Source organism: Jaculus jaculus, chromosome 17, assembly GCF_020740685.1.
Source record: "Jaculus jaculus isolate mJacJac1 chromosome 17, mJacJac1.mat.Y.cur, whole genome shotgun sequence".
Lineage (NCBI taxonomy): Eukaryota > Metazoa > Chordata > Mammalia > Rodentia > Dipodidae > Jaculus > Jaculus jaculus.
This window is the reverse complement of record NC_059118.1, coordinates 39,346,824-39,369,767: the sequence shown is the minus strand read 5'-3', so window position 1 is coordinate 39,369,767 and position 22,944 is coordinate 39,346,824. Positions and strand designations below refer to the sequence as shown.

At 37.5% G+C, this 22,944-nt stretch overlaps 1 pseudogene; it reads left to right on the top strand.

The window, feature by feature from the left end:
- The first annotated feature begins 1,310 nt into the window (after positions 1-1,310).
- LOC101604487 lies at positions 1,311-3,439 on the top strand (annotated as a pseudogene).
- Positions 3,440-22,944: the final 19,505 nt, after the last annotated feature.

The following is a 22,944-nucleotide window of genomic DNA, read 5'->3' as shown; positions in this document are numbered from 1 at the left end:
CAGAAGGCTCCTGGCATGGTGCCATACACCTGTAACCTCAGTACTCAGGAAGCAGAAGTTCCTACTTCCCAGATAGCTTTCAGTTCAACGCCAGCCTTGAGCTATAGAATTCAATGTCATCCTGGGCTTGAGTGAGACTCTCTCAAAAAAAAAAAAAAAAAAAAAAAAAGACCCAGCCAACACAAAAAGAAGACAGAAAATGAGGCAATGTTTTACTGAAAATTAAAAATTCCTACACAACTATTTTTAAATAAGAAAACATATTTGGAAATACAACAATAAAACAGATTGAACCAACCATAAAAAAATAACCACAAACATATTATACAGACACAAAAGCAAAACACATATGCTTAAATGCATATGCTAAACTAATATATACCTAAATGTGGACTGTGTCTAAAAACCTACCCCCAAATATTTCTTCTAAAAAGTTCTAAACAAACTTTTGAGTTCTTATATAAAGAGTTGGCTCTTTGATTTAGCCTAGCTGTATATGCTTCTAAACTCTCCAACAAAATACCATAAGAGTGTGCCATAGCATTTCACGCATATAAAATACTTAAAAATGTGAATTTATTGCATGGACCATACAAAGATTATATATGCACAGGAAAAGGAAAGGAGAGTTCTGTATTGAGGAAAAAGGTGAAAAGGGGATATAAAATTATTATCTATCTTACTTTTTCTAAATAATGACAACAGAGCTAAAGGAAGAGACCAGATCCAATGCAATAATAGTGTGGAACTCCAATATTCTAATTATTCCAGCTTAAACTGTAATTGTCCTATATGGGTCACATAGCTGAATGTGATACAGAACTGTTAGAATCAAACAATTCTACATTCTCCAAATGAAATCAGTGGACACTTTTAAAGCATTTCATGTAACAGCTGAAAAGTACACCTTCTTATGGGCACATGGAATGTTGTCAATATACTAAATATTAGGTCATACGGTAAAAATTTAAATAAACTTAAAAATACTGAGAAACTGTCATGTGACTTTTCTGAATATGATAGTATGAAACTAGAGCTAAAAGCACAAATAACTTTAGAAATAGAAACCTATATCGAATCTGAACAGGTCACTGAATATACCAAATTAAACATTATAAAAATGAAACACATTGAAATAGAAACATAAGACATTGACTATAGCACTATTCAGTCAATATGTGGAATAACTCTATGTGCACATCAGCAGTTAAATAGATTAAAAATTGACTTACTGTCAAGTTACCCCCTTGTGATGCACTCCAGGCCCATTGTGCTCTGTGGTACCTCAACCCATTTCTTTTCTCTGTAAGATGCCTGAGGAGGTGGAGACTTTTGCCCTTCAGGCAGAAACTTCCCAGCTAATGTCTCTCATCAACACTTTCTATTCCAACAAAGAAATTTTCCTTTGGGAGTGGATCTCTAATGCTTCTGATGACTTGGACAAGATTCATTATGAGAGTCTGACAGATCTTTCCAAGTTGGACAGTGGTAAAGAGCTAAAAATTGATATCATCCTCAACCCCCAGGAATGTACCCTGACTTTGGTGGACACAGGTATTGGCATGACCAAGACTCACCTCATAAATAAACATAAATAATTTGGGAACCATTGATAAGTCTGGCAATAAAGCCTTCATGGAGGCTATACAGGCGGGTGCAGACATCTCCATGATTGGGCAGTTTGGTGTTGGGTTTTATTCTGTTTATCTGGTGGCAGAAAAAGTGGTTGTGATCACAAAGCACAATGAGGATGGGCAGTATGCCTGGGAATCTTCTGCTGGTGGCTCATTCACTGTATGGGCAGTCCATGTAAGCCCATCGGCCAGGGTACTAAGGTGATCCTCCACCTCAAAGAAGACCAGACAGAGTACTTGGAGGAGAGGCAAATCAAGGAGGTGGTGAAGAAGCACTCACAATTCATAGGCTATCCAATCATCCTCTATCTGGATAAAGAACAAGAGAAGGAGATCAGTGATGTTGAAGAAGAGGAAGAGAAAGGTAAGAAAGATAAGGAAAATAGGGATGATGAGAAGCCAAAGATTGAAGATGTGGGATCAGATGAGAGAATAAGAAGGAGAATTGCATTGATCAGGAAGAACTGAACAAGACTGAGTCCATTTGGACCAGAAACCCTAATGATATCCCCCAAGAAGAATATGGCAAGTTTTATAAGAGCCTCACCAATGCTTGGGAAGACCACTTGGCAGTCATGCACTTCTCTGTAGAAGGTCAGCTGGAATTCAGGGCATTGTTGTTCATCCTGTGGCAAACTCCCTTTGACATCTTTGAGAAAAATAAGAACAAGATTAAACTCTATATCCGGCTTGTGTTTATGACAACTGTGATAAACTGATCCCAGATTACCTCAACTTTATCCGCGGTATGGTTGATTCTGAAGACCTTCCATCTCCAGAGAAATGCTCCAGCAAAGCAAAATCTTGAAGGTCATTCACAAAAATATTGTGAACAAGTGCCTTGAGTCCTTCTTTGAACTGGCAGAACACAAAGAGAATTAGAAGAAGTTCTAAGTAAGTTCTATCTAAAGTTTGAAATCCAAGAAGAATCCACTAACCACTGCCACCTCTCTGAGCTATTGCACTATAACACATCTCAGATGAGATGACTTCTCTGCTAGAGTATGTGCCTTGAATGAAGGATACACAGAAGCCTATCTATTAAATCACTAGTGAAAGCAAAGAGCCAACTCTGCTTTCAGTGGAGTGTGTGTGGAAGCGGGGCTTTGAGGTTGTGTTTATGACTGAGCTTATTGATGAGCACTATCTGCAGCAGCTCAGAGTTTGATGGAAAGAGCCTGGTCTATATGACCAAAGAAGGTCTGGAGCTACCAGAGGATGAAGAGGAGAAGAGGAAGATTGAAGAGAGCAAATCCAAGTTTAAGAACCTATGTAAACTCATGAGGAGATCTTGGACAAGAAAGTTGAGAAGGTGACAATCTCCAATAGGCTTGTGTCTGCACCCTGCGGCACGCTGACTAGCACCTATGGATGGCCAGTCAATGTGGAGAGAATCGTGAAGGCCTCAGCATTTTGCCACAACTCCATAATGGGATACACTTGGAGATCAACCTTGACTGCCTCATCGTGGAGACTCTGAGGCAGACAAGAATGACAAAGCCATCAAGGACCTGGTAGTATTGCTGTCTGAAATAGTTCTGATTTATTTTGGCTTCTCTCTGGGGAATCCCCAGACACACTCCAGCTGCTTCTACTGCATGATCAAGTTAGGGTTAGGCACTGATGGAGATGAGGTGGTCTCAGAGTTGCCTAGTGCTGCTGTTGCTGATGAGATTCCCCCACTGGAAGATGATGAGGACGCATCGTGCATTGAAGAAGTAGAGCTGGGAATTCTGCCCTCTGTAGTTTCCCAAGCCCCTGTGAGAACCTTGACTGGCCTTTCCTCACCTGGCGCCCTCTGCTGAAGTCTAGTGGTTTTCTCCTCTCCTGACCTTGTCTAGGCAGGAAGCCCCTCCCCCATCTGACAGCAAGGTTGAGTGTTGTGTTTTTATTGTTTATTTTCTTCTGAAATGAAAGCATGTAAAATAAAAAATAAAAAAATTGGTTAGACAATTTGTTATTAATCACCCACAAAAATTAGAGATGAGATTGGAGGACATGTTAAGTCAAATGTCAGAAAAGAAAGACAAATACTCACCCCCCCACACACACACACTTGTATGTGGAAGTTTATAAAGATTGATCATTTTGGATGAATACTAAAGGTCGGGGAGAGTGAGGTAAGGTGAAGGAAGGGGCCAAGTGCAGGTACCAAAACCACACAGAAGAGATAAGATAGTCCCACTAGAAGACAGGAACAAGAGGTTCCAAAAATTAAGGAGATGAACGGTTAATTATCCCAATCTGATAAGCACATATTATGCACGTTTGCTGAAATAGTGTGCTATGTATATGTACCATAAATACAAATCCCTGTCATATGTTATGAACATATGTCATATGTTCAAAAAGAGAAAAGGCTGAAAAAATGCACATGACAATTTAAACTCACTTGGTTTCATGTGGTCTCTGGTCCAGTGACAGTTCAGCATCATGGTGTGCATGGCATTCATGACTTGCATTTTCCTCACAGGGAACTGAAGAATGTGGCTGCATTGTTACTGACATCATAGCTGGACAGATTTATAGAGGCTGTGTTCTTACCTACTGATTTAAAAATGGAATCTAATAGTCAGCTACAAATAGGGACAGAATCCATGCTGTCCAAGTCACAGAAAGTATGTAACATGTATGTTCTTGCTCACAGTTGGTGCTTTCAAATATTAACCTCACTATTATAACTTAGTGTGTGAGCATTATTATATTTTTATTTATTTTCTTGTTGTTTATTTTTATTTATTTATTTATTTGAGAGTAACAGAGAAAGAAAGAGGCAGATAGAGAGAATGGGTGCTCCAGGGCCTCTAGCCACTACAAACGAACTCCAGATGCATTCACCCCCCTGTGCATCTGGCTAATGTGGGACCTGGGGAATAGAACCTGGGTCCTTTGGCTTTGCATGCAAATGAAAACGCCTTAACTGCTAAGCCAAGTTTCCAACCCAAGTTTTTCTATTAAATATTCATCATGAAGACCAGTTTTCCTTCCTTTAGGTATGGATTGCTAATAGAACATTCTCTTGGTCAATGTAGCTAACAGTCCTATATGATGAAGGGACCATAGATAGACACACAGCTCAAAGAAACATCAGCTATCTTTCTGCCTTTGTAATCTATTTATTGCCTAAAGTCCTCATAGAAAAAAAATACCTAGTCTCAGAACAAACTTATGGATTAATCATTTTATTTAAACAAAGTAGATAATATGCAGATAGTTATTTGTGGGGCTCCTTCCTGCACAGGTAGTGTGGAGGGAAGGACCAGGCCTGCTGGTTCCTCCCTAGGGGTTGAGGGGATGATCAACGTCGGATGACCCAGACCTCTCCTGGCAACCGGAGAAAAACCACGCTGAGTCGGGAGTCTTTTCCATGCAGGAACAACTTGCTTTATTACTCTGAGCAGTTGTGCCTATATCATGTTGGGGGCGAAGGTGGGGATTTTAGGATGGGGGAAGAGGTAAGGGCCAATAGTAAACTTTAACTATTGAAATGGTAATTACAATTAACACACGGAAGTAGCAGGCCAGAAGCCATTAGGCATCCTGCTGAGTCATAGCTGGCCAGAGACAGGTTGCCAAACTTTAGCTAGGCTCAGGAAGTTCCACTAGGCCTCACGCCTGGGCCTTTCAGGGCCCAACATCTCACCCTTTTGTTTTTGTAAGAGCATTAGTCACCGTGGCCCCTGTCTTAGGTTGTCCCCCTCTGGGGATCTTACCCGTCATTGAGTACCGGGTGTTTAGCTCACTGAGAAGCCACTCCATGGCCTGTCTTAGGTTGTACCATTCTGGGGACTTACCCATCATTGGTCACATGGAGGACAAGGGAGGTGGCAGTGGGTCATCTGAGGAACTTAATTCCTGAGTTGCCAGCCTGTGATATCTCAACCTGATGAAGTTTTATTGCCTCTAGCAGCTGGTGAATAAACTGTGTAATTTTGTTAATTACACAAGGCCCGACAGTGAGGATAAGGAGAAGGGGAAGGAGAAGGAAGGGTAGGGGTCCAGGTAGAGGGAGGAGGTAGGGTAAGAAGTCATGTAAGCCCATCCACAGGTTGTCCTGGGGGTCCCGGCACCTCCTCTCCATGTCTTCCTGGAGCTTTTTAATCTTGTCCTGGACAATTCCTGATTTATTGGCGTAAAAGCAGCATTTTTCCTGTAAAAACAAACATACGCCTCCCTTTTCGGCTGTTAGTAGGTCTAGTCCTCTCCTGTTTTGTAGGACTACCTTAGCCAGGGAATCTAGCTTCCAGGAATGATATCTACATCTGGGATTAAGGTGGCTGGGGCATAAGGCCTGTCCAATTGGTGGGCAGAAAGTCATATTAGGGGAAGGCAGGGCCCAAATGCCCAGAGGAAACATTGGGAAAAGCTGGACTGGGATGGGGAAGGTAGCTGAGCAACTTTTTAAGGTCATATGAACAACTGTACTGCAAGCAGCCAGAGAGGCCCAGATTGGAGGCAAAGCCAGCAATCTTCCACAAGGGAGGGAGTTATTTAGTTTAGCAGGGTGAAGGACCATTTTAGGAACAGTCCTCGGGGGCGGGACACTCCCTAGAGAAGTGATTGTCCGTGTTCCCTTGTTCGGACAAATATTTTAGGTCTCTCGCTGGTACCCAAATGGGTCTTTTTCTTTTTACAAAGTTTTCCCATGGACAAAAATTTTATGAGCTTCACACAAGTTTCTATCAAAAAACTCCTTTCTGTTACAGAGTTTTTGTATTTTAATTACTTCTCAGTACAAAAGACTATTAAGGCCAGCCAAATGGCTTTTGACACTGAATATACATAATCTTGTTTACATGTAGGTGCTAATGTCTTGCTGTCAGAATGGCTTCCTGACACTGAATATACATAATCTTGCTTACTGTAGGTGCTTTAGTTTTGCTAAATTGTTGCAGCCGAAAGCCCAGAGCTATAGATACAAGTCCAGCCAAAATGGCTCCCGACAATTCCCCCTTATTTATTTATTTATTTGTTTTTTTATGAACCGGGCCCCACCGGGCCTCGGTGCAGAAAGACTGTGTCTGTCTTAGGTTGTCCTCTAAGATATTTAGGCCTTACCGTCATTGGTAAATGAATTCCATCATTCATGCCCTGTCTTAGGTTGACCTAACTCAAGAGAATCTTACCTGCCTTTGACTACCAGCCTCTGCAGGGGCTTTAAGATAATGTCTCAGGAAACTGAGATCGGGTCTGTAGCTGTATCCCATGTATTCATGTACAGATATCCATAATGGATCTTAAAAGGCATTTAACGAGTATGGGCAGTAGACATAGAATAAGCAAAAGACAAACACCTGTAGCAGCAAAGCTTCCTATCTAAGAAGTGAGAGCATTCCATCCAGGCAAGGCAGACTTAAAAGCAGATAGTAAGTCATAAGCAGCTTTTAGCTGCATCAAAAGTAAGCTGATAATTTTCTAAAGACAGAATCTCTGAATGTAACTGAATTAGATCTAAGGAAATATTTTATTTATTTATTTATTTATTTATTTATTTGAGAGCGACAGGCACAGAGAGAAAGACAGATAGGGGGAGAGAGAGAGAATGGGCACGCCAGGGCTTCCAGCCTCTGCAAACGAACTCCAGACGCGTGTGCCCCCTTGTGCATCTGGCTAACGTGGGACCTGGGGAACCGAGCCTCGAACCGGGGTCCTTAGGCTTCACAGGCAAGCACTTTAACCACTAAGCCATCTCTCCAGCCCAAGAAATATTATCGTTGTGCCAAATATCTCTTAAATGTATTTCCCCAATGCTGTTAACTGTTATTATATTTTTTAGAAGTAACACAAATCCATTGAAAATCTACATGACACTCCAAACAAGTATGTATCTAGGTATGTATCTATGGTAAGGATCAAGCCCAAGATTTTAAAGGAAGATACAGTTTGAACTTTCTCAGGAACTACTTTAAAGCTGTGAGTATGAAGGATAGCTGTACATTAAAAGTACAAGCCTAAAGCCTAAAGCCACAGCACCTTTAGGAACTCCTGTTAGGCACACTTTGTATATCTTTAGATTGAAATCTGAAACCCACCATCACACCTTAAGATAAACAATTGAATATATTGGGGGCTATTTATTTAAATTATCACATTCCGCCCCTGGAGCCCAATAGATTTATAACCATCACATATTATAAATTGTTAGACAAAGTTAAAATATTTAGGGTAAATAAGGCCCTTTTTAGTTGGTCATGTGGGGGTATGGATTCCCCCTTTTGTTTTTGTAATTGAGACTTGAGAGTTTGATTACATCTTTTTTTTTTTTTTTTTTTTGGTTTTTTTTTTTTGGTTTTTCGAGGTAAGGTCTCACTCTGGTCCAGGCTGACCTGGAATTAACTCTGTCATCTCAGGGTGGCCTTGAACTCATGGCGATCCTCCTACCTCTGCCTCCCGAGTGCTGGGATTAAAGGCGTGCGCCACCACGCCCGGCTCTGATTACATCTTTTTTAAAAAAATATTTTTATTTATTTATTTGAGAGCGACAGACAGAGAAAGAGGCAGATAGAGAGAGGGAGAGAGAATGGGCATGTCGGGGCCTTTAGCCACTGCAAAGGAATTCCAGACACATGTGCCCCCTTGTGTATTTGGCTAATGTGGGTCCTGGGGAGTCGAGCCTCAAACCTGGGTCCTTAGGCTTCACAGGCAAGCGCTTAACCACTAAGGCCATGATTCTATCTTTTAATAATAGCCTGCCAGGGGTTGTATAGGATGCCTGTGGAATGTGAGATTTTCCAGGTCTGGAGAAAATCTACAAAGGCCTTGCTTACAAAGTGGGGGCTATTATTTGTTTAAATTTGATCAGGCAGCCCAAGAGTGGTGAAACATTGAAGCATATAACTAATGGCATGTTTAGATTTTTTTTTTTTTCTGGCATGTGCCAATGTCCAGTAGGTGCAGGAAAAGGTCAGTGAGCCCAGTCACCACGAGACAGCGGACGTTTCCCCTGTCCCCACCTGGGTCAGTCCAAGGGGGCCACGTGGAAGTCTCCTAGAAGGTGGATTGTCCACCATTTTCCAGTAGGGGAGGGTCGGGCACAAGCTGCCAGGAGGGGGGCCATCTATTTAAATTACTAAATTTTGTCCTTGGCTCCCAATGGATTTATAACTATCATATATTATAAATTGTACTCAGTTTAATTTTAAAGGTCTCCACAGTCTTGACCAATTTAAGATATTGAGATTTGTAAAATTAAACAAATTAAACACTTTTAATATATAAAGGCTCAGAGTAAACAGTTTTAACTGGTATAAGGTATAGTAAGGAGAGACTAAAACAATGTAAATTGAACCATCATAACTTAAAATTTGTCTCAGTGCCTGTAATTTTAACTTGCTTGTAGTTTTTTAGCTTAAAAATCTTAAGTCTCAGCTGGACGTGGTGGTGTATGCCTTTAATCCCAGCACTCAGGAGGCAGAGGTAGGAGAATTACCATGAGTTTTAGACCACCCTGAGGCTTCATAGGGAGTTTCAGGTCAGCCTGGGCTAGAGTGAAATCCTACCTCGAGAAACCAAAACAAAAAAAAAAAAAAACAAATCTTAAATTTTTTAATCCAATATCTCTAGCTAGGCATATCAGTCTATTACAAATTTAACCTTGATTAAACTCTTTTTGTGCCTGGGCAGCAGGACGTAGCCAGCCCTTATGCCAGTAGCCCAGTTCCAATGAGGTTCCCTGTAGTCTTTCTTTTCTCTTAGAAAGCTTATAAGGCAAGCCTTGAAGTTTAATGCTGTCTGCACTTAGTATTTTTAAATTTTTATCTGAATAGTCCATAAAATTTGGCTTACCATTCCAGAAGACACATTTAGTTGTATCAAGTCCATATCTATTTTTTTAAAGCAAAGTTTCCAAAAGATTAACATCCACATGGTCAGGTTCATCTCAGCTTATCAGACAGCATTAGGTTTGTTGAGATAAACTTCCAGACCAGGTACAGTTATGGAGGAAGGAATATTTACTGAAGCTTACAGATCCAGGGTAAGTTCCATAATGGTAGAAAAAGCTGGCCTGCCTTCACAGGCCCAAGCAGAGAGAGAGAGAAGCACGAGCCTTTAGAAATACAAAAGCTGCCGTCGAGCCGAAGGTGAAGGGGAAGAGAAGGGGAATGAAGAGATGTCGACAAGTAAGTACAGGTTATAGAAGCAAAGTTTAGTGCACTAAATATGAAGACTGCCTCATAGCTCGTGAGGGTATGCTCACCCGCACACACCAATTACCTCCTCAACGACTGCCTCTCACGGGGTGCACTAGTCTGTCGGGGTTCCGGGGCCACACGTTAGGCACCAGATGCGGGGCTCCTTCCCGCACAGGTAGTGTGGAGGGAAGGACCAGGCCTGCTGGTTCCTCCCTAGGGGTTGAGGAGGATGATGAGCGTCGGATGACCCAGACCTCTCCTGGCCACCGGAGAAAAACCACACTGAATCGGGAGTCTTTTCCGTGCAGGAACAACTCACTTTATTACTCTGAGCAGTTGCCTATATCATGCTGGGGGCGAAAGCGGGGATTTTAGGATGGGGGAAGAGGTAAGGGCCAATAGTAAACTTTAACTATTGAAATGGTAATTACAATTAACACACGGAAGTAGCAGGCCAGAAGCCATTAGGCATCCTGCTGAGTCATAGCTGGCCAGAGACAGGTTGCCAAACTTTAGCTAGGCTCAGGAAGTTCCACTAGGCCTCACGCCTGGGCCTTTCAGGGCCCAACAGTTATTCAGAGTATTAATTTCAATATCATTGATATATAAAACAAATTATTAATAACCTAGATTTAGAAAGACCCTTTATGAAGAATGTCTGGTATAATTTGTTCTGCAATTATAAAAATATGGTGTGGAAAAGACAAAATTTATGATTCTTTTACTAGTTTCAGTTTTTAATTTAAATTCAAATGCATGAAATAAGAAAAATAGGAAAACAAAACTTAGGTTTCTGAATTCAAAAGGATTCTATGTAGCTTAGATTGTGAATTATCATTTACTTTATTCTTGTTTTACAATATTCTGTACTGATTTTATGATATGCCATGAGGGATATATGTTTTCAAAACTTTTGCCCAGAGGATCCAGAAAACAGTGTTTAGAAACTTAAAGCTTTAAAATTAAATATGGGAATACCTTTACATACACTTTTCTAAAATAGCCTCAGAATTGCTTCTTAATTGGCTTTTTGGACATCCTTATAACATAAATTCCAAAAGTTATTTGGCATGGGGTTTCTATGAAACTTTAGAAATGCACTACTATACTATGTATGGAATCCAAAAAGTAATGAAATAACTTTTGTGAATAGTGAAGAATAACAATCTAATGCAATAGAATAAAAGCAGGAAGGATTGAGAATTACATTTTGCAAAAGAGGAAACTCAAACTAAGGTGACAGTAACTTATTGGTAATCAATTAAATACATACCAAAGCCACATGGAGTTCAATACCTTAACTAGTCACTATTATTTATCATATTTCTATTGACAGATATTCTTTGCACATGGTGCTGGCTTTCATAAAGATGTTTTCATACAAGTATATAAAGGCATTAGCTTTGTAAATTCTCCCATGTCTCACTCCCGTCTTACCTTTCTCTTCTTCTTCCATTTAGTACCTTTAATCCCCTAGTTTCTGTTCTGTCTGTCATGCATGCATACATAATTTTATGTGTTTGTACAGAAAATCTAGAATCCACAAATGAGAAAAAACATGTAATATTTGTCTTTCTGAGTCTGACTTCATTAGCTTAATGATAATCTTAACTTACAACCATTTTCCTGTACACAATGTAGCTTCATTCTTCTTTATGACTGGATAAAATTCTAATGTACCTATAAAACCAAAAGCAACAAATCTGGGTGTGGTGGCACATACCTTTAATCCCAGCACTCAGGAGGCAGAGGTAGGAGGATTGCCATGAGTTTGAGGCCACCCTGAGACTACATAGTGAATTCCAGGTCAGCCTCGCCTAGAGTGAGACCCTACCTCAAAAAACAAACAAACAAAAAGACACCAAAACAAAAAACAACAAAAAACCCATCTCCAATGTCTGATTGGATGTAAAGAAAAATAAATTTGTTCTAAGCTATAGTAAAATTTTATAATGTTTACTGAAGCTAGGGATTACTAAATTCATTATCCAAAAGGAGACATTTAAAGTATCAAATATGTAAACTAATGTAATATTTAATATATCTACTTAATAAAAAATTGTTTTAAATATATTGACAAACCTATACAATAGTTTTCTTCAACACTACTTATGAATGAGCTGTGATAGAACACTCCTGGGATCTCAGGTACTTGAGAGCTGAGGCAGGAGGATTACAAATTTGAGGCCTAACCAGACTGTTATGTGGCTACCCAGAACTACATTATGAAACTCTGTCTTGAAATAATATGTTAAAAAGGGGTGAAGTGCTACTCAGTGATGGAGAGTTTACCTAGCAAAGCCTTGATTTCAATCTTCCCAATTGAAAAATAAGAAAATAATGAGTCAAATTGTTATTCTATAATCCCTTTATATCTTTATATACTTTAAGTATTCTTACCCTTCTTACCAATTATTTTCTGAGCAAAATATTCCTTCTTATTTCTCAATTGATATTTTAACAAAATTACTTGCAATGCTCATCAAAACTGACATTTCAGAAGTTATTTCCAGTATTTGCTTATAAACTTAAAATATTTTCTCAAATATTTCTGTTTATATTTTACCTATTTATTTAAGAGGAAAAGAGAGAAACAGCCAGATAGAGAGATAGAATGTGAGCACCAGGTTCTTTAGCCACTGCAAATGTACTCCAGACACTTGTGCCACCTTGTGCATCTTCTTATGTGGATTCTGGGGAACCAAACCAAGGTCCTTAGGCTTCGAAGCCAAGCAACTTAACCATTAAGCCATCTCTCCAACCCCTAAGCTGAAATTTCTGAAAGTTCATAAAATCATCAAATGTTTCAAATTTAGAAGTATAAAATTCACTTTATTCATAGTTTCACTAATTGGATACAAAATGGAACTATTTTCAGAATTAATATTCTGTGTGAGATCTTTAAATGGTCTTATCAGCTATTCTTGAATCTCTTCACGTTATTATTTTGCTTTCTCTTCCTCCCTCCCCTTTCTCCTCACCCTTGTTCCTTCTTTTCTTCTTTCACCTCTGTGACTCCCTTTGTCTATCTCTATGTCTGTCTCTCCAATTTGGGGTATTGAACTTGAACTTCATTCATACAAAGTGAATTTCTTCTGTTGTAGATAATGGAGCTAATAAATAAATAAATATTATTGGATATTTGATGAATGCAGAGCTGTGTAATAAAAAATAAATGTATTTTAAAATCTATCAATTTGATCAGAATAAAAAATATGCTTTTTAGTGTGAAACGTCATATTAATGTACAGCTTTCTTTATAAAAACTAAAGTTGGAGCCACAAGTTGGGACATTTTGCACAGAGGCATTACCTCTCTCCCATAATTAACTACTGTTGTCCTCATCACATCACCCACAATCCCCATGGGGTTAACCTGCATACCCAATGAGGAAGGCCTCCTCAGAAAAGGGGCAGGGAGGAAAGGATGGCACCCAACATGTGTTATTTATGTAGTAAATATGTCCATATCTAATGAAACTAAACTAAAATACAATACTTGTTTTTTTCTTTTTTTTTTTTTTTTGCTCAGACCTAAAATAAAAATCTAAAGTCAATACTTTTGAAATAATAGCTAATCTTTTCCCTCAGGTTTGTACCTTCTGAGTTCTTGAGATTACATTATCTTCATGGCTCCATTAGAGGAAAAAAAATACTGGCAAATTATGGTGCTAGTTTCATGACTATCATAAACTGTTGAAAGAGAAATACATTAGCTGTTAATTAAACATTTACTTTTTTGAATAATCGTTCTTCAAACAGATTATCTTTCTAAGCCTATCATATTCTGAATATACAAGATTAATGTAAACAAATAATTGACTTTTTATCTAATTCCATGTTCCAAATATTTTTCCCTCTGCTATGTAAATCTTGGAGGGGAGATTAGTCATATCTAAACATTACTGATCTGATGCACATTGATTTATCAGGTTATTCATTGAATGGTATTCTCGCCAAGGAAGCAATGACATTTTCTATGTGAAATGAATCAGGTAAATAAAAGCAATTCTCATGTTTATCACCATCGCTGAAGTCACAACTTTCTTAACATTTCATTGTATCATATGTTGATAAAGCTATAATGATAGTTAGAAACATAAGAGAAATGAGTATGCAACAATCCATACTGATTAAGTATTAACATATTACTTGTGTTACCTGATTAAAAAATGAAAGTCAGGACATATACTAAACCAGTCAGAATGTGTAAGCCAGAGTGGTACAGTGACATTCCTGGAAGCACATTTTTATGGTAACTGTAACATAAGATAAAAGAGTGCACATTCAGGAGACTGGGAGTTCTCCTAGTATTTTCTTGAGAATTTCTTGCACATGTGTGTGCCTAAAGGCACAGAGGAAGGTCTTTGATGTATGTGAAGTATTTCATGCAAGACAAGAGAATACACTGGAAGGTGTCATGTTAGTAAGGGCAACTTTCATGAAGGTTGAACAGTGAAAAATACTGTCAACCTGTAAATATTTTCAATAAACAAATGTATAAGAAAAGTATGAACACATTTTATTACCCAAGCTTTTTTTTTTCTTTTTAAACAAATGTCTATTTTGGTTTACCCATAAAACTGTTAACTAATTACACCAAGTCCCATTGATAACATAATATAATATTTAACTTTAAAAGTAAATATCTGGAGAGGAAAAAATGGAAAAGTTTTAAGAAAAAAAAAATTCTAAAAATTGGGAATATATACAAGTATAGGCATTAATCATTAGTGTCTGCAGGTAGGTTTTGTGTTTATGTTTTTCAATGAACAATATTCTGTCTGACCTGGAACAGTCTTTATAATAATTACATTACTTGAAAAATTCTGATAGCCATTTTCTACCTCCTATCAGTTCAAATTATTAAAATTATGGGAATTCCTCAAAAATTTTCTAAAATATCAATAAAATATAAAACTAACACATCACTTTTGTTGACTTTGTATCCCTTAAATTTGCTGTATAGTACAGAAGACAAAAATACTTGCAGGTGCCACCATCATGAAAACAAATGATCATAAATGTTGGTGGGGATGTGGAAAAAGAGGAACCCTTCTACACTGCTGGTGGGAATGCAATCTGGTCCAGCCATTGTGGAAAACAGTGTGGAGATTACTAAAACAGCTAAAGATTGATCTACCATATGACTCAGCTATAGCACTCCTAGGCATATATCCAAAGAATTCATCTTATTTCCTTAGAAGTACGTGCTCAACCATGTTTATTGCTGCTCAATTTATAATAGCTGGGAAATGGAACCACCCTAGATGTCCCTCAACTGATGAGTGGATAATGAAGATATGGCACATTTATACAATGGAGTTCTACTCAGCGGTAAAGAAAAATGAAGTTATGAAATTTGCAGAAAAATGGATGGACCTGGAAAGGATCATACTAAGTGAGGTAACCCAGGCCAAGAGCCACATGTTCTCTCTCATATGTGGATCCTAGCTACAGATGATTGGGCTTCTGCGTGAGAAGGAAAATACTTGGTAACAGAGGCCTGTAAGTTAAAAAGGAGACATAAAGGGAAGAGAAAGGAAGGGAGGAGGATCCTTAATAGATTGATATTGTATATATGTAATTACAATGATTGTAATGGGGAGGTAATATGATGGAGAATGGAATTTCAAATGGGAAAGTGTGGGGGTGGGGAGGGAGGGCATTACCATGGGATATGTTCTATAATCATGGAAAATGTTAATAAAAATTAAAAAATAAATAAATAAAATAAAATAAAAATATTTGCAGGATTTTATTTATGAATAAAAGAAATAATTCTTGCCCTGTGTGGTGGTGCATATCTTTAATTCCAGCATTCAGGAGGCAGAGGTAGGAGGATTGCCATGAGTTCAAGGCCACCCTGAGAATACGGAGTGAATTCCAGGTCAGCCTGAGCTAAAGTGAGACCCTCCCTCAAAAAAAAAGAAATAGTTCTCCTGCTTAAGTATGTAAATATCTTGAAGTAATAAACTGCATTTCACAATTGATATTACTGCAGTGTTAAATGATTTAAACATGTTAATAAAATCTCTATATACATTTCATAGAAATAATATTTACTTGACTACTTTTAAAATATATAACATGAGAATTCCTTCATGTAAACTAGATACAGTTTGAGTTTCACTAATTAAAAGAACAGGAGCAATCAATCAAATGTCAATGGATGTACTATGACTGTTGTCAGTATTAATTTAGCTTTAGTATTGTATCTCATACTTTATTCTATTTTGAGAAATATCACTTTATTGGATAGATAGAGGAAAGATCAGTTATGCAGATTATTGTGGTTTCAGTAGAACATGCTGTGTCTTCAAAACCCAGCGAGAGCTTTCCAGTGCATAATACTGAGAGGAAACTGTGAATCAGGGTTGTCACACATTTCAAGGAATTGATGAGGGTGCAAGTCATTTCTGCCTCACTCAAGTTACCATGCCAGTACTTAGCATTTACACAGTGTTTTCCACCTTCAAAGAGCCTAAAACGACTAATTAATTTTTACACTACCCAAGGAGTAAGTGATAAAGGTCCCCTCGAAGAGAGCATCTAATTATGTAATTTGCACTTGCTTATGTGGAATTCCATATATAGGCTGTGCTGTACTTTCCTATGCTTCCATTCAAATAAACCTTTGCAAGATGCTATCCATATGTGACTATGTGATGCATGGCCCTCCACTGTGAATGAAGTGATCTGCACTACACTCAATCTGCAAGTAAGGGGTAGTCAGCACGAGAAAGACATCTGCTATATTCTGTTGTGTTTTTTCCTCAGCCAAGCTTCAGAATTCTTGGTCTTTCTAGAGTTGACTAGATACATTCAAATAGAGTAGAACTGCTCAGTGAAGGGCATGCAATTCTCTTATTAACTTGTATGTTTGTTTTTTTATTTGAAAATGCAGTGTTTAAAATTTAAATGTGAGAATTCTGTTGATTAGAAGAGAAGGCCATGTGTGAAAGCTTCACCCAAACAAAGAATAATTAACTATCACATTAAGATTTCTCTCCACTGGGAGTCCCTTCTCTCTGCAGGTAGCTGGCTGCAGGGTTCTACCAAAATAAACCTGTTCTTGGTGTAAAGGCCAACACTGGGTCATCAAGGGGGAACACTCTATGTGATGCAGTACTATTCATCTTTTCCATGAAATACAAAGTATTCTTATCCAATTTGGCTTTTTAACTGAAAATATTTAAAAATCAACCCATTTCTATTTGAGTTACAAAAAAATGTAACAATGTTCTAATTAATTTTCCTGTTTAATCTCCATGAAATTTAAAGTTAAATGGTCAAAAACATATGCACACATATGCACAATTATGGGCTCACACAAACATACAAGCAAAGGTACTCATATACACAAGTGCACATAATCACACAAACACACAGCTGTCCATATACATGTGGACAGAAGTCCATACATCACACACACACACACACACACACACACACACACACACACACACATATATATGTATGTATATTTAACATATGCACACACCTGAATCCACACACATATACATAAAGATACTCACAGGCATGTACATACCTGTATACAAACACAAGAACACAAGTACACACATGTTCATAAGCACACAATACACATATATGTGCAAGCACACAAATGAACAAACATAGTATACACATGTGCTCACACACTAAAGTAACAGTGTCTTTGGAAATTCGTCTATTGTAACCTGTACTCTATTTAATAACACTCTCATTTTTGTGTCCATTAAGATATAGTTGTCATTCAATAGATGCACCATTTAGCCAAAGTCTTTAAGATACCATTGGAAAAATGCATGTACAATTAAAGAAATATATTTCCCATATATACACATTTTTGTAACTAACTTTATATAATTCAAATGGTCAGTTCTGATATCACAAACTGATACTCTCTTCTCTAAATTTTATTTTTCTAAATATTCTTTTTTAAATATCTTATGACTTATTTGAAAGTACAGACAGAATGGGTGTGCAGGGCCTCCTGCCACTGCAAAAAAACTCTAGATGCATGTGCTACTTTGTGCCTCTGTCTTTAAGTAGGTACAGGAATAATGAACCCAGGCCCACAAGTTTTGCAAGCAGTGCTCTGAACTGCTCAGCTGTCTCCTCATCCCTTGCTTTCTTTTTCTCAATTTTTATTGTTTTCCATGATTATAAAAAATATCCCATGGTAATACCCTCCCTCCCCCCACTTTCCCCTTTGAAATTCCATTCTTCATCATATCCCCTCCCCATCTCAATCAGTCTCTCTTTTATTTTAATGTCATGATCTTTTCCTCCTGTTATGATGGTCTTGTGTAGGTAGTGTCAGGCACTATGAGGTCATGGATATCCAGGCCATTTTATGTCTGAAGGGAGCACATTTTAAGGAGTCCCACCCTTCCTTTGGCTCTTACATTCGTTACGCCACTTCTTCCACATTAGACACTGAGCCTTGGATCTTGACTTGGCCGCACCAAGCTTTCTGGAGAATGTGTTCTAAAGATAGAAGCCAATGCCAGGAGGTAGGTGAGCAATGGTTCAGGGTCAAGTTTCCAGGCTGAGACAGATGAACCCTTGAGAATTTCAGAAAGAACCAGAGGAAACATAGCTGGCCAGCTAATTCTCTTAAATAGATTGAGCCAAAGAAGATTACAAACTATGGGGTCCTCAGCAGAGCTGTGAGGTTGCATATGTAAAATCATATCTGGGGCTTTCGTTAATCCTCCAAGTATCCCTAAGTAAAGGTACAATACAAAATATGCTTGGAGTTAATTAAATAAAAGCCACTCAACTTTAAATTGTGTTTCATTATTAAATAATTTTAGCTACAGGACTCTACAAAATTCTCATAACTTGAGATGAATAAACATTTTTTTTCTTTCTAGATATTAAGATTACAGGATTGGGAGCTGTGCATATGGCTCAGTGGTAAAAGTCCTCTTTCACAAAGCCTGCCAACCAGAATTCAATACTCTTCAGGACCCACATAAAGTGAGATGTAAAGTGGCACATGTATATATGCAAGCCCAGCATGCACACAACAGTAGGACATAGAGCCAGGAGAATCCTAAACTAGCAGGCCAGCTAGAATGCTATTCAATGTCAATGGAAAAAGATCCTGCCTCAAAGGTTAACAAACACACACAACTTGAAGCTATCATCTGTCCTCTATACTTGTACCATGTACCCACACATACATACATACCATAAGTTACATACATACATACATAACTAGATACTCATTTAATTGAAATAAATAACGATTACCATATATTTTCACATTTTAACTAGTAATTTTTCAGTCCTACTTTCTGAAAATATTTTTTCAATACCAAACCTATGAACCAGGTAAGATGTATTTTTTTCTCTGCTGCTAATTATTTATGTTAAATGTCAAGATTAAATCACATTTTCAAAATATCCATTTTAATAGTATAACCAGTGTGTTTCAGCTTACATATATGTTTTACAGAATACTGATATTTACATGAAAAAAACTATACATTTCCAAATGAACTGATCACATAATACTAAGTAAACATGCCTGGGTCTAAGGAATTAGGTCAGGTTACATTCCTAAAGGATAACATGAAATAAAAACACAGTATCTTAGAAATAAGTATCTAACACAGCCATTATTAATGTACCTCCTAGAGATTGCTTAAAGGCAAAGGTGACCACAAGGCCAGTGGTAGATGGTTACAAGCTGTCTTCCCCAACATCTGTGTAAATAGTTTCAAAGAACCAGAGGCTGCAGTTTCAAAAATTAAACTACAAAAGGCCATATCTATAACTGTTCCCAAAATCGTCCTGTCTATCCCTTTTTTACCCCCCACTACTTCTAGTGATATTAAAGAAAAAGAATGTGTGAAGACCACCATGAAGAAAGAGGGCAGAAGGAGGACATGCGGATGATTATTTTCAAGTGTGGCTTGAAACAGAAGTTAGTTTTTTCTCTCTCTATGGGAGCAATATCTGCCCATATAAATCTAGTCGATGTCTTCATATCACATGTGTTCATAAGTTAGTCATAAAGATTAGTAGTTCTCTTTATTTTTTTAATTTTTCTCTCATTTCATCTTATAGTAAAATCAACATGACATGAAAATAGGAGATGCTAGTATTTGTGAGAACCAGCACTAAATGATAGTTACTCCACTTCTCAGCAAAGAGACACAAAGAGACCTTTGTATCTTTACCTTGCCAACTTAAGATGAACCTTCTACAGCTAAACTTAAAGAAAAGAATTAGAGGGTGATGGTGACATAGGTCATTGGTAGAGTGCTACTCTAGCATTCACGAGACTCTAGGTGCCATCCAAAACACAGGAAGGAAGGAAGGAAAGAAGGAAGGAAGGAAGGAAGGAAGGAAGGAAGGAAGGAAGGAAGGAAGGAAGGAAGGAAGGAAGGAAGGAAGGAAGGAGGGAAGGAAGGAAGGGAGGAAGGAAGCGAAAGAATTAGGCATTGTGATCCGAATTTAAAAAGAAAAATCCTCATATGTGTGAGAATGGGTGGAAAGGATAATGTGGATGTAATGAACTTTAGAAACTTGGCTTTTCTTGAAATCTATTTGTCAGATACACAGCACATAATTAAAACCCATTAATATATACATGTGAAAGACTTTGAAAGTTTCCTTAGGATGATGGTGTAAAAATCAAATTACTTTCCTCCAGGATCGTTTTTCTGTCCTGTAAACTGTACTGTACTTCTTCCAAAATCATTGACTGATAGGTGATATGTTCTGTAATCTAAGAAATTTAAAATTAAAGTTTAGAAAAATTTTAAATATAGCTGTCTTAAGTTACAATTATGCTACTTTCTTCTTAATTGAAAGGCTCTCAAATTTCCAGTGCCTTCTTTTGTTCACTAATTTATTTATTCTTTAGCTTTATACTGCTGGAGTAAATGGCACATGTTTTTCACTCTATGGTTCTTAATTCTTTTCTTGTAGCTTCACATATCAACCTTCTTCTTGAAGCAGCTAAAATGTGATTTTTTATTTTATAATTAAGAAAATGTGTTACATAACCCAGTACATCTCTAAAAGCCAAGGCCACATTTACATAGTCCCTTTTTTGCAGGGGGATGTTCAAGGTAGGGTCTCACTCTGGTCCAGGTTGACCTGGAATTCACTATCTAGTCTCAGGGTTGCCTTGAACTCATGGTGATCCTCCTACCTCTGCCTCCTGAGTGCTTGGATTAAAGGTATGCACCACCATGCCAGGCTTTCTTTTTCTTTTCTTTTCTTTTTAATTTTTTTTAACGTTTATTTATTTATTAGAGACTGAGGGAAGGACAGAGAGAGAATGGGAGCACCAGAGACTCTAGCCACTGCAAACGAACTCCAGACCACAATGTGCATCTGGCTTACGTGGGACTTGGAGAATTGAACCTGGGTACTTAGGCTTCACAGGAAAAATGCCTTAACCACTAAGCAATCTCTCCAGCCCCATTTTTTCATTTCTCATGTATTTTTTTTTTCTCTTACCAACTGAATGAAATGGCAAATCAGCACCTTAACTGTTTCTGTCTGCAGTGATGCCTGTAACTAATGTTAACACAGCAACTTCTGCAGCTGCTCAGTCCAGCCTGAGATCCTGCTTCTTACTGAGCTTTCTATCCTTGTACTCTACCTGATGGAGAAACCATGTATTTTTTTTTTCTTTTAGCATCTTGTTTATGATTTATGTATCAAATGTAACTTTTCAGATAAATTTACTACATAAAAACATCTCTTTCTCCTGTTGGTACTATGATAAGTTGTTCTACACACAGCATGTTGGCTGGATAAACATTTTCTTTCAAGACAAAGGGATGTTTCTTCATTTCATTTAATTCTCAGAGACTGAGGAAATGTCAGAATGCTAAATTTTTGCAAAAGTTTTGCAATCTGAGCATTAAATCTTATAAATATATCAAATACTTAGAAAACTTCTACCTTAACTTGTCACATTATTTTATGATAATCTTTTGAAATAACCTATCTATGTAAATTTTATGTTAAGACTTTCAAATGCTTCTATTGAATTACATATGTTTTAGAAATTAATTTGTTAGCATAGAGCAATAAAATTCACTGGAATATGATTTTAGTAACAAAAAATTTTAAGTTATTTTTCTTGGTCAAGGCACGTTTGAACACGTGTTTGAATAAACATTTGGTCTTTATAGCACAATTTACAGAATGGGGGCACAAATTACTCAATGGTGCTGATGTTCTGGAAGATGATAGAATTTATAGGAAGTATATCACTGGGATGGGGACTTGAGGCTTTATAGTCTAGTCCTGCTTGCTCTTCATTCTATCTCTCCTCTCTCCCTCTCATTCTCTTTCTACTTCCTTTCTCCCTGGAAATGTGATGAGTGATACCAGTTTCCTCCTCTTACTATGTTTTCCCTGTCATGATGGAGTCTACTCTTTGAATCTATAGGCTAAAGTTAAACCTTTTCTTTCACTATGTTGCAACTAGTTGGGTAGTTTGTCCTAGTAATAAGATAATAACTGATACAATTGCTATTCCTAATTCTGAGCTCCACATTTTATAGCATTTCTCTAACCTGTTTATTATTGTGGAAGGCAAAATGTCAGGCACTGCATTAGTAATGAAGCAATTAAAAGAATGTTAATTGAGTATTTTAGATGAGATTCAAGAAAAACATGACAGAAAACAAAGTTGAATTAAAACTGAGGCAACTTTTAATAGCTTGAGAAAAATATTGAATATTAGATTTATTGTGATGCTACATTTGTAGAAATTGATAAAAATCATTATGTTTAATAAATATTTTAAAAAACAAACAAATAGCACCTATGCAGTGCAAATCTCTGAAAGCAAAATGAGTCAAAGTGTGCATGCATATAGACTATTTAATTTGAGAATTGTCCAATTATTACAATGTAGTTCTATAGTATTAACTGTTTAGAACTGTTTCAATAAGAGCAGAGTCTTAAGGAAAACTAAACCATTATTATTTTTCTTGCTTTAAGCATTTCAGGGTGAAATAATATTTTTTTAAGGTAAAAGCAGCTTTGATGTGAAAAGTGTTCTGGGGCTATGAGGAGTGGTTTTTAAGCCTGTGAGCTGGTTCTATGCATATCCAAGCCTCAAGAACTGTTTGGCAGCAAATTACCAACCATTCCATGGCCATCTATTACAGCAGGAAGTTAAAGGTTTGGAAT